Here is a 12,186-nt window from a genome sequence, read left to right as displayed (position 1 = left end):
ATTTTAAACGGATGCAGGTAGTACTTACCTAGCCGAATGGAAACAGGTTCTGTATTTTGGAGCGCAATTTAAAGAAAAATATCTTTTAAAAATTTTACCGATTTTTTTCCTAACAATGTATGCTCACTGTAAAGAATCCAAAGGATAAAGATAAAATGGAATTCTTTCCATAATCTGCAACCCTCACTAAATAAACATGTCATAAATATACGTATGTGTATATGTACATATATATGGCAAATAATAGCCAAATGGTTTATATGTATTTGTATTTTATATATATTTATATTATATGTAATCTACTGACATATTTTAAGATTATCTAATTTTTCATGAGTATAAGTTATTCTGTAAAATATTTTCATGTACATCTCTGATTATTTCCTTGGGATAAATTCCTACTATAGGTTGTTTTTTTTTTTTTCCTGTCAATGTAATTTCCCAGTTTAATTGGCACAACAAAGAACAGTTAAAAGCAAGCTAAAAAAGTTGGTGAGGATGTGGAGAAAGGGGAACCCTCCTACACTGCTGGTGGGAATGTAAACTAGTTCAACCATTGTGGAAAGCAGTATGGAGGTTCCTCAAAAAACTAAAAATAGAAATACCATTTGACCCAGGAATTTCACTCCTAGGAATATACCCTAATAATGCAGGAGCCCAGTTTGAAAAAGACATATGCACCCCTATGTTTATCACAGCACTATTTACAATAGCCAAGATATGGAAGCAACCTAAGTGTCCATCAGTAGATGAATGGGTAAAGGAGATGTGGTACATATACACAATGCAATACTATTCAGCTATAAGAAGAAAACAAATCCTACCATTTGCAACAACATGGATGGAGCTGGAGGGTATTATGTTCAGTGAAATAAGCCAGGCGGAGAAAGACAAGTATCAAATGATTTCACTCATCTATGGAGTCTAAGAACAAAGCAAAAACTGAAGGAACAAAACAGCAACAGACTCACAGAACCCAAGAATGGACTAACAGTTACCAAAGGGAAAGGGACTGGGGAGGATGTGTGGGAAGGGAGGGATAAGGGGGAAAAAGGGGCATTATGATTAGCACACATAATGTAGCAATGGGGGGGACATGGGAAAGGCAGTATATACAGAGAAGACAAGTAATGATTCTGTAGCATCTTACTATGCTGATGGACAGTGACTGTAATGGCGTATGTGGCGGGGACTTGATAATAGGGGGAGTCTAGTAACCATAATGTTCAAGTAATTGTACATTAATGATATCAAAATAAATAAAAATAAAAATAAAAAAGTAAGCTAAAAAACAATATATAGAATAATGGATGTATATCAAAATATTTAAAAAGAGGTTATATACATATATATATGTTATATATATATATGTTATATATATATATAAAATATTTAAAAAGAGGTTAAAAAGAGGGTGGGTTTACAAGTGATTTTTACTCATCTGTGCTTTCTTGTTTTTCTGTAATGAATGTGATCACCACATATCACCAGTGCCATAAAAATAGGAATATTTTTAGAAGATGGCAAGCTGGCTGAAATCAATGATAAAATTTGTAATCAGATCTATATCACTATAGGATAGAATGAATTTAGGCTGGATTGGATTCTTTTTAAAAATCACATTAAAATTTATATACGGTGACACATGCAGATTTCAAGAGTACAGTTCAAGAGTACAAAATGAATTTTGATGGATGTATACATGCATGTAACCATCTTGAACTGTAACCATCATCTGTAACCATTAGGAAAAAATGGTTGAGATTTTTAAAAGAGGCTTTTCTTAATCCTGTTTCCATTCACCTGTAAATGAATCCACTCATGTAACCATCATATAGAACCTTGTCCCAGAAAGTTCCCTCATCCCCTTTCTACTCAATTCCCACACATGTAACCACTGTTCTGAGTTACATAACAATAGATTCATTTTCTTGGTTCTTAAGCTTCATATAAATGCCATCACATGGTATGTACTCTTTTGTTCTGTTTTCTTTCATTAATTCAATTCTGATTTTTGTTTTTCCATATGCCATCACTGCCTCTGGTTACTGAGGTATTATTATGCCAGTTTTAGAGAAGAGGGGACTCAGTCTCAGAGACGTTAAGTTCACCATTTGTTTACCAGTAAGTGGCAGAGCCAGAATTTCCATCCAGGCCTGTTCTTCTAGAAAGCCTGCACATTTATCCACAAGCTGCATGAGAATCTTGCTGTGAGTGAGACCAACCATTATCCCTCCTGGTCCCACAGGAGGGATGACAAAAAGTTCTTGGAGACCAGGGCCATTCAGTAATGGAGAGAAGCCCCTCATTTCCTAGGCCACAGGGCAACAGCCTTCTATCAAGAGGCTTGCATAAGTCAGAGTGAATCAAAGTTGTAAGAACTATCTTGGGTTTTGAATGGGTGTTGTCTCTGAACCACCTCTGTCATCGTTAGACTGTATGCAACTTCTTTTTCCTCTGGAAGCATTAGTGTCCATAGTTATAAAATTTCTTACCACCTCTGGGGCCACCACCATGCTCCAATCCATCATTATCTCTCACCTGGATCATTGCCATAGTTTGCCGAGTCTGTCCTCTACAGCCTATTATCAATACAGTAGTCAAAGGGATCCTAATAGGGTCAAATTGTGTAATTCTTCTGTTTAAACCTATTCAATGGCTTCTTACTTCATTCAGGGTAAAAGTAAAAGTCCTTATGGTCATCTACAAGGTCCTGTGTGACCTTGTATCACATTATCACCATTCTCTTATCTCCTACCATTCTTACTCTGTCTCATTCTACTTCTTTCTCACTGGCCTCCATATTTTTCCTTGAATATAACTGGGACAATCCTGCCTCAGGATTCATTGCCGGCATTCACTCTACCAGAACCACTCCACACACACACACGTGTGTGTGTGCACACAGCCAGATAATCATGCCGATCATCCTTTGCCTTCTTCAAATCTTTGCTTTATTGTTATTCTATTGGTTAGAACTTCCCTGCCTACCCTATTTAAAATTGCAATGTTTCCTATCTTCCTAATACTTCCTATCCATGTGATCAGTCCTGTGTTATTTTTCTCTGGGGCCTGATAGCAAGCCCAATCAAGATAAGCAGAATTGCCTAGCCAGCCCCTCAGCTGATTCCAGGTGCCCCAGCCATGCAACATTGCGGTGGCAATTGGTAACTGATACAACTTCACTCAAATTGAAGCCTTGTAAGACCCAAGCATTTCAGGCTTTCTGGGACCAGTGACAGGCTCAGCAGCAAGCCACTGAAAGAAGAGCTTAGAGCCCAGTAGTTCTGGCAGAGTGAATGCCAGTAATAAGCCCTGAGATGGAACCACCAGGAGTGAAGTTCAGGTAACATTAAAATCACTTACATTCAACACCAATCTTTCTTCAGTACTACTGGAACTATGTGACTGGAACTAGTCTTGGTAAATTCATTTGGTTTCAAGAAACAGAAACAGACTCAAACTAATGTAAGCAAAACCAAGAAATTACTAAATGGATGCAGGTAGGAATCTTTTACAGAATCCAAAGAAAAATAAGACCTCAAGAGAATGGGCATCAGGAAAGTTCTAGATCTCTCAGGAGGAGGATTTTTGTGGGCTTTCTTGAGTTTCCACCCTCCCACCCCACTATCTCAGTGGATCCCCAGGAAGAATTTAACTGGCCACTGGCCTGCCAATGAGCTAGTGTCTTTGGGTCCAGTGTCCTCTTCCCTGTTCCAAGCAGGTAGCACCATGAGGATAGGAACACATAGAACAAATAGGGCTGCAGAGGTTCACCACTATGGGTGGATGGGCAATTCTCAGAGTATGTGGCTATTAGTGAGGAAGGAACCTTTAAAGGCAGTAAACAAACACATCCCTTTGTTGTCAACAGTACCACCTCTAGGCCACTTAGGAAGTCAGTATTCACAAATTTTATAGATTTGCTTGCCAAAAGCAACGACATAGAGGTCATCTGTTTTCTACCAACATCCATTTCCTCTTACTGTGGAGAGATCGCTGAATTTCCTTTGGAGAACCATTCATCCCCCTTCCTCAATCCAGGTAGCTTAAGTTGGGTTGATCCCAACTCTGGCTCTATCTAGGTCTAGCCAATCAGCTTGTCTTATCACTCAGATTTCAGTGTTTTGTTCAGGAGTAGGCATGGGCCCCGATCTAGTGAGAATCAGGCTCACCCAAGACATTTTCTGGAAGACTGCAAAGGAGAACTTCTCTTTCTTTTGGGCTGCTAGCAGAAAGCACTGTGTGATCCAAGAGCTGTAGGGAGTATCACATGTGGCTTGGGAGTGAAGTCATCACAAAGAAAAACAGCTGAGAGATGGAGAGGACTCCATACCTAGGATAAAATGTATATCTCTGGATCCAGCACCACCTTAACCTGGGTCTACCTTCTGGATTTTTTAGTCATGTGGGCCAATATATTTGCCATTTTGCTTATGACACTTCGTGTTCAGTTTCTCTCACCAGAAACCAAAAGAGTCCCAAATAATATAGAGGATAAAAACCTATCTTCTCTTTGAGATGGGGTGATACTCACACATGAAAAGTCTTGCCAACTTCCCAGCTGTGGTCAGAAGGCTTTCACTGTCTTATATCCCACCTAACCGACCTTTGCCAATTCTACATTTTAGCACGCATCCACTTCTAGTACTTATTTCTAATTCAAGCACTATGTATATAGCAAGTATCAGAAACAAACAACTCTGAACAAGCTTAGGTTTAAGAATGGAACAAATTATTATTTCATGTATTGGAGAGTTTGACTTCAGGACTAGCTTAATCCTGGATTCAAAAATATCACTAGGGCCTAGTTTCTCTATCTTTAGGTATTAGTTCTACTTTCTCAGTGCTCATGCCTTTCTGTCCAGTGTAGTCACAAGATGACTGCATTAGCTCCACCCCTGCGTGTATGTAGCAGAGTCCAGTAGGACTGGTGGCTTAACATAGACTGTAGGATTAGTTCTGAATGAACCTGATAGAGCTTCATTACTTTGCTTAAGGCATGTGTCAAACCCTAATTGAACACCATGATTAGAATAATGGAATGTGCTGATTGGCTTAGATTTGGATTAATGTTCCACCTTTAAGTAGAACCTCAGCTTTACCCAAAACACATGGGCTAAGAGTGAGGAAGAGGTGATTTCCCTGACATAAAATCAGAGTAAATTCTGGGTTGTAAAATAGCTAGGCCTCCATTATTTCCCTACTTTTGCCTTCTTTGGCACTTGTAATTAATAATTATGTCAGTGAAGCACTCTTTTCTCTTTGCTTCTCTACTGTATCACTTTTTCTAAAATTTAGTTACACATCATGGAATTTTTTGGAATGCCTCTGTAGGGTTTCTGGGTTTTAGATTGCTGTTAGGGCTCAGGGACCCAGGAAGCCAGTCATGAGAAATAGCAGCTCTTAAATCTTCTGGAGAGTCAGAGGAGATCTAGAGTGGTATAGAAGGCTTGGTTAAACTGATACTAGGGCTTAGGCCCTGGTGGTACAAGATTGGCTGAGTGTGGAACACCTTAAAGGTGGTAATAAGTAAGTTTTCTCCAAAATTTGGCTGTTTCCAGGATTCCTATGGCTCAGTTCTTGTTGATGATATGCTGCCCCATGAGGATGGGATCAAGGCCGTCTCCTTGTGCTACTTAACACAGTCTTTTGGGAAAAATACTCTCCTTGATTGCTGGGGAGTAGGGAGCAGGATCCTTAGATTCACTTGTGTGAATTTCATTATGATTTTTCTGATGCCTTTTCTTTCGCAGGAAGCTGATCTGATGTGATCAGCACCGTGGACAGCAGCCACGGATGCAGTTGTGGGTCCATCCTTGGGGCAGCAGGCCTTTTACAGGAAGCTCCTCTCCCAAATGCCATTTGCAGCTTAACAAAGCTTTAAACAACTGAGTGTGGAGGATGAAACTAAAGCAATGCTCAGGTAGAGATTTAGAACTCTAATGCATATATTTAAAAAGAATATTTCTTGGCAAGGATGCAGAGAAACTGGATCTCTCATACAGTGCTGATGGAAATGTAAACTGGTACTCTAGAAAATAGTTTGGCAGCTCTTTATAAAACCAAACATGCACTTGCCATAAAATCTAGCGATTGCATCCTTGGGCATGATTCTAGAGAAATGAAAACTTGTGTTCCAAGAAATACCTCTACATGAGTGTTCATAACAGCATTCTTTGTAATAGCTCAAAACTGGGAATAACCCAAAAGTTCTTCTTCAGTAGGTGAATGGTTAAACAAACATTGATACATCCATACAATGGAATACTACTCAGCAATAAAAGAGAATGAATATTGATAAATGCAACATCTTGGCTGGATCTCAAGAGCATTATGCTTAATGCAAAAAGAACCAATTTTTAAAGGTCATTTACACATGATTTCATTGATGTAACATTCTCAAATGGACAAAACTATGAAGGTAGAGAATGGGTTGATGGTTGCTAAGATACAGGGATGGGAGTAAGAGAGGATGAGTGGGAATATAGAAGGGCAGCAGAGGGAGTTCCTTTGTAGCAATAGATCAATTCTGTATCTTGACTACAGTTTGGTTGAGTGAACATATACATGGGACCAAACTGCACCAAACTCCTTCCTCTCTCACACACACAAATGAATATATGTTAAAACTGGTAAAAAACAAATAAGATCTGTAGTCTAGTTAACTGTGTTGTACTCATGTCAGTTTCCTGATTTTGATATTATACTTCAGTTTTATAAGATGTCATTATAGGTAAAAGCTGGGTGAAGGATTCAAGGAACTCTGTGTCCTGATTTTGCAACTCCTTGTGCGTCTTGTGGGTATAAAATAAAAAGCTAAAAAAATTTTTAAAGCATATTTGAAAACCAACAATCTAAGTTTCCACTTCAAGAAGCTAGAATAAGAACAGCAAATTAAACCCAAAGAAGTAGAAAGAAATAATAAAGAGCAGATAATAAACAAAGTAATAAAGATAAGTAATTTATATAGTCTTGATCTCAGGCAGTGTAAGTCTTCATTCTTCAAGATCACTTTGGTTACTCTAGGTCTTCTGTGTGACCTTAAAACACTTAGAAGTTAGCTTGTCAAATTCTGCAAAAAAAGCTTGCTGTGATTTTGATAGGCAATGAGTTGAATCTGTAGACCAATTTTATGAGAACAGGCATTACAATATTGTCTTTATAATATTGAGTGTTTAACTATGAACATGGTGTATCCTTTAATTAATTTAGGTTTTCTTAATTTCTTTCAGTAATACTTTGTAGCTTTCAATGAAGAGGTCTTATGCTTCTTAACAGATTTATTCCCAGGTAGTGTATGGATTTCTGTGTTGTTATATTTGGTGTTTTTAATTTCATTTCCTGTTCATGTGTTGCTGGTACCCAGAAGTTAGTGCAACTGCTCAAGGATGTCATCCAGGTGCAATCTGCTGGGGTTTTTTTGCTCCACCACCCTTAGCATCTCAGAGTCACAAGATGGATGCTGCACCCCCAGGTCTGGACAGTGCTTTCCTGGCATGAAGCAGCAGCAAGTGACAAGGTGGAAGGGATGACACCTCGATCAGAACAGAAAATCTTTCCCAGATATCTCTACAGACTTCTGTGTCATTTCAGTCATTAGAACTGTGTCTGGCTACTCCTAGATACAGGGAGGTAAAATGAAGTTTTTAAGCTGAGTATATTGCTGCCCTAAACAAAATTAGAGTTCTTTTGGTAAATCACGGGGGCAGTAGAGATATTTGGTGGGCCACTAGCAATGACAACCTCAGTGTAGAAAAGGATTTAGCACTTTCATAGCCCCACGTTCTCCTGCAAACCTCTTGATAAGGTTTGTCTGAAGTCACAGTTTTTATTTAGCTTAGTGTTTTATGTTATTTTGACTGTGTAAGTAATACTTCATACTGATGTGTCATGTACTATGATTACATTTCCTTTCTTGGTCAACTTACAGGTTCTCCTTGGAGTTACGGCTCCTTGTTTTTGTTTGCTTCATTTTCTATGTCACTGTCTAATTCTTTTTAAACTCTCTAACAAAATGCAAGATCACATAAAGATTTTTTTCATGCAGTCAGATGCATCAAGTTCCCTTCTTATTACCTTTGGATACATTCTTCCTGAAACTTTCTGTAATTGTACTCAGTGTCTGAACTGTTTTTTTTTTTCTAAGCATTCTGGAATTTTCTCTAGCCTCTCCCTGTGTTGGGCATTCTGCATCCTAGTTGTCCCATCAGTCTTTAGGGTTTAATCCCTCATTTTGACAGACTATATTTATCAATAGCCTCCTGAAAAAGAAGTCACGGGAAATATATTTTTTGAGGGATTGCATGAAAACATCTTTATCCAGTCCTTATACTTGATTGATATGGTGTTTCTGGGGAAAGTAGCATAGATTGGAAATAATAACCCCCCATTATTTTGATGGTATTACTTCACCTTGTTTAGCTTCTTGTGTTGATTTTGAAAGTCTGATGAGCTTATAATTTCCATTTTTCTCTTTTTCTCTCTTTCTTGTGACTCTGTGGTTTGTGTTTTCATGATGAAAGTTTCAAGATATTTTTGTTTTGGTGTTCTAAAATTTCCCAGTTATATGGTGCTGATCATTTTCAAATTCATTGTGCTGGGTACTTTTAATCTAGGTGTTCATACACTTTAGTCCTGGATATTTTCTTCTATTATTTCTTGGTGGAAATTACTGTTCTCTTTATAGAACACCTGTCAGTTGATTATTGAACTTTGATCAGTTAATTCTCTACTTTCATTGTCCTTTCTTTTCTCTTTCCCATCTGTTTTCTTTTTAATCCTACTTTCTAGGAGATTCTGCAACTTTATCTTCCAATGTTTCTGTTAATTTTAACTTTCTTATATCAAAACTTTGATTTCCAAAAGCCATTTATATTCTTATTTTTTAAATATCATGCTTTTATTTTATAGATGCAATATTTTTTCTTATCTATTTAAGAGATAAGAAAAACACTAAGAGTTTGCTAACTCTCATAAGCAAAACACTAAGAGAGAGATTCTTGGAAATGTAATTCTAAGCTTCTTAGAAGTTTTTACAAGTTTTCTTCAGCTCTCTGCTTTGTTTCAATTTCCTCCAAGTTTCTTTTTCTTTTCTTTTTTCCTGATTGCTTGCTGTACCTACTTTTCAAAGTTGGGGGCTTTCCTCACCTTTTGGATGATCCTGAGTTGACTGGTCACCTTTTGGATGATCCTGAGTTGACTATTCACCTTTAGCAGTGACATATTAAAAAGCTGTGGATATGAAGTGTGACTTTTCACATCAGAGGGCTTCCATATAAGATGTTCAGAAGAATTACAGCCATTTGTGCCAGACCCCCGAATGTCCCTGTGTGCAGACCTTCATCAGAACGCTGTCTGTTTCTCTAGAAATGAATGCCAGTTTCCTACAGACTATTCTCTGCATCAGTCAAGGACCAAATGGCAAAAGTGGGTTGGGCCAGGGGTGTGTCTCAGTTTTTAGGTGATAATCTTAACTTGGTTCCCAAGTTTTCAGAATAGTTCCTCTTCCCCGCCCTTTACAAGGTCTTGTTTCTCCAAATTTGGAGCCTCTTTAGTTTAAAGTGTCAAATATACTTTGTGCTGGACGTGGGGCTAGAGGCATCAGTGCCTGAATGTGTGTGGTCAATGAGGGTACCTAAGGATCTAGGTAAGACTTTCAATTAGACTCGCTATTTGATGCCCCATGCCTTAACACTGTCTTATGCTGTATCTGATGTCTCTAATTCCTCACTCCGTTAGTCTGCTCAGACTGCTATAGCAAACTGCCACAGACATTTATTCTCATAATTCTCAAGGCTACAAGTCCAAGATCGAGATATTGATCTTGGGTTGATTTTTTTCTTAGGCCTCTCTTGGCTTGTAGACTCCCGTCTTCTCTCTGGGTCTTCACATTATGTTCCTTCTGTGTGCAGCCTGTGTCCTTAGCTCCTCTTTTTGTAAGGACATCAGACTTATTGGATTAAGACCTACCCTAAGGACCTCATTTTAACTTAGTTTCCTCTTAAAGTCTGGGTCTCCAAATACAGTCACATTCTGAATATTGAGGGTTAAGACGTCAGCATATTCACTGGACTGGGGACACAAGTCAGCCCACAACACTGACCTTTTAGAGGTCCTACAACTTGGTTTGCTGGTTGTTTTCTTTTTCTCTGCAAGCATTTGATATTACAATTCTCAGTTCTGTTAATATCTTTTACCTGATTTCCAGCTTTTGAAACATCTTGACATCTCTATACTGGATTAGCTGTTCTTAACTTGACAGCATGACCTCCTTCTTCTATAATTTCCTCTGCAGCACAGGGAAGAAGCTTAGAATTACATTTCCAAAAATCTCTCTCTTACTGTTTTGCTTATGAGAGGTACACACAAAGAGATTGGAAGAGAAATTGTTATTCTCTGGCTGCAGTTGTGGGCAGATGGATGAGCAGACAGCAGACATGCAGTTCTCATTAGCTTCCAGGCAGTCTGCTTCAAATCACTCTGTTCAGTGCTGTGAGTTCCTGAGAAGGCAGTGGGGCCTCCCAGAGCTCTTGAGCAGGCCTAAGATTAGGGTGAGGTGAATAGGCAGGGCCGTCCAAGTGCAAGGTCACATTCTGTTTTCATTTAAAATTTTGACACTTTGTTCACTATGGATTTTTTTTGTGTGCATTAAGTATGTTTTTTGAAACTATTACATTAAAATATTCTTTATTTGGGTAAGTGAATTGTGATGGTTAATTTTATGTGTGAATCTGAGTGTACTAAGGGATGCCAGGTAACTCATAAGACTTTATTTATGGGGGTGACTGTGACATTATTTCTGGGAGAGATTTGAATTGGTAGACTGAGTAAGGAAGATGGCCTTCACCAGTGTGGGTGGGCATCATCCAATCTGTCGAAGGCCTAAATAGAACAAAAAGACAGAGGAAGTGTGAATTTGATTTTTTTTTTTTTTGCTTAAACTGGGACACTCATCTTCTCCTGCCTTACACCCCTAGTTCTTGGGCCTTCAGGCTCAGACTGGGAATTACATCATTGGCCCTGTGATTCGCAGGGCTTTGGAGTCAGACTGAATTATACCACCAGCTTTCCTGGTTCTCTAGCTTACAGACTACACATTATGGGAGTTCTCAGCCTCCATAACCACATAAGCTAATTTCTATAAATTTCTATAAAACATACTATTGGTCTCTTTCTCTGAAGAACCCTAATACATAACTGTTACTCCAGGGGGAAAATATGTTCCCAGCCCAGGGCAAATTACCTATGAAGCTGAAATCAGTTAAAGGGAGAAATAAAGTGGGAGAAACCCGATTATTGTCTACAAGCAGACATCCACTTCTGCTTGCGCTTGTCTCTCACGACCAGGCTGCAAAAAGGGACCCCACCCAACCTCTCTGGTCCAGATACACCCTGGCTCTCCCTTGTAATCACCTATTGCTATGGAGATGGCTACCTCTATCCACCTCTTGGAAACACCTATTGATATGGAGATGCACTAAGGCCAGGTGAGAGATTCTGGAAATATTGCAATTTTACCCACAATAAATGTCTCGGTGCCCTCTTAAAGTTTGTATGTAAGGCAATTGCCTCACTAGCCTCACCCTATAGCTGGCCCTGCCCTTAGGATTCACAGTCCTTCCAGGTTATTCCTGAGATTCATTTATTTTGATGTAACAGGCTGAGATTGGTGACTGACTTGCCGGCCGGGCATTCCTCAGCCTTCTGACTTCCCAGTTACTACTCAAGAATACATGGAGTGGTTCCTGTTCTGATGGAACTTGATTTATACAACCTTTCATTGGCTGTATTCTTTTTCTCTGATCTCTCTTTTGTAGATTTGCATCTTTTTATTCTTTAACTCTCATCTTAGTAATGTTTCCATATTGAGCAGAGGAAAATATATGTTTAATCTGAACATTTTTCTAGACATCTCTCTATCCTCAAATTCCCAAAGTTCTGAATCATTTGGACAATTATGCACTATCCACTGCATCATATCAAATTATAACTAATAGTATGTTCTGCATTTTTATGCAAATTTTATACTTTAGAACTCCTTATCATGGCCACAAGGTCTTACATTATCTGACTTCTTGCCCATCTCCTCAACCTCATCTGCAGACATTTTCTGCTTTACTCAGTTCGCTGCAAGCACCCTGACCTTCTTGCTTTTCCTGCAACATGCCAACGCATTTCCAATGC

This window comes from Manis pentadactyla, chromosome 10, assembly GCF_030020395.1.
Source record: "Manis pentadactyla isolate mManPen7 chromosome 10, mManPen7.hap1, whole genome shotgun sequence".
Taxonomy (NCBI): domain Eukaryota; kingdom Metazoa; phylum Chordata; class Mammalia; order Pholidota; family Manidae; genus Manis; species Manis pentadactyla.
Note: the sequence above shows the minus strand (reverse complement) of the source record.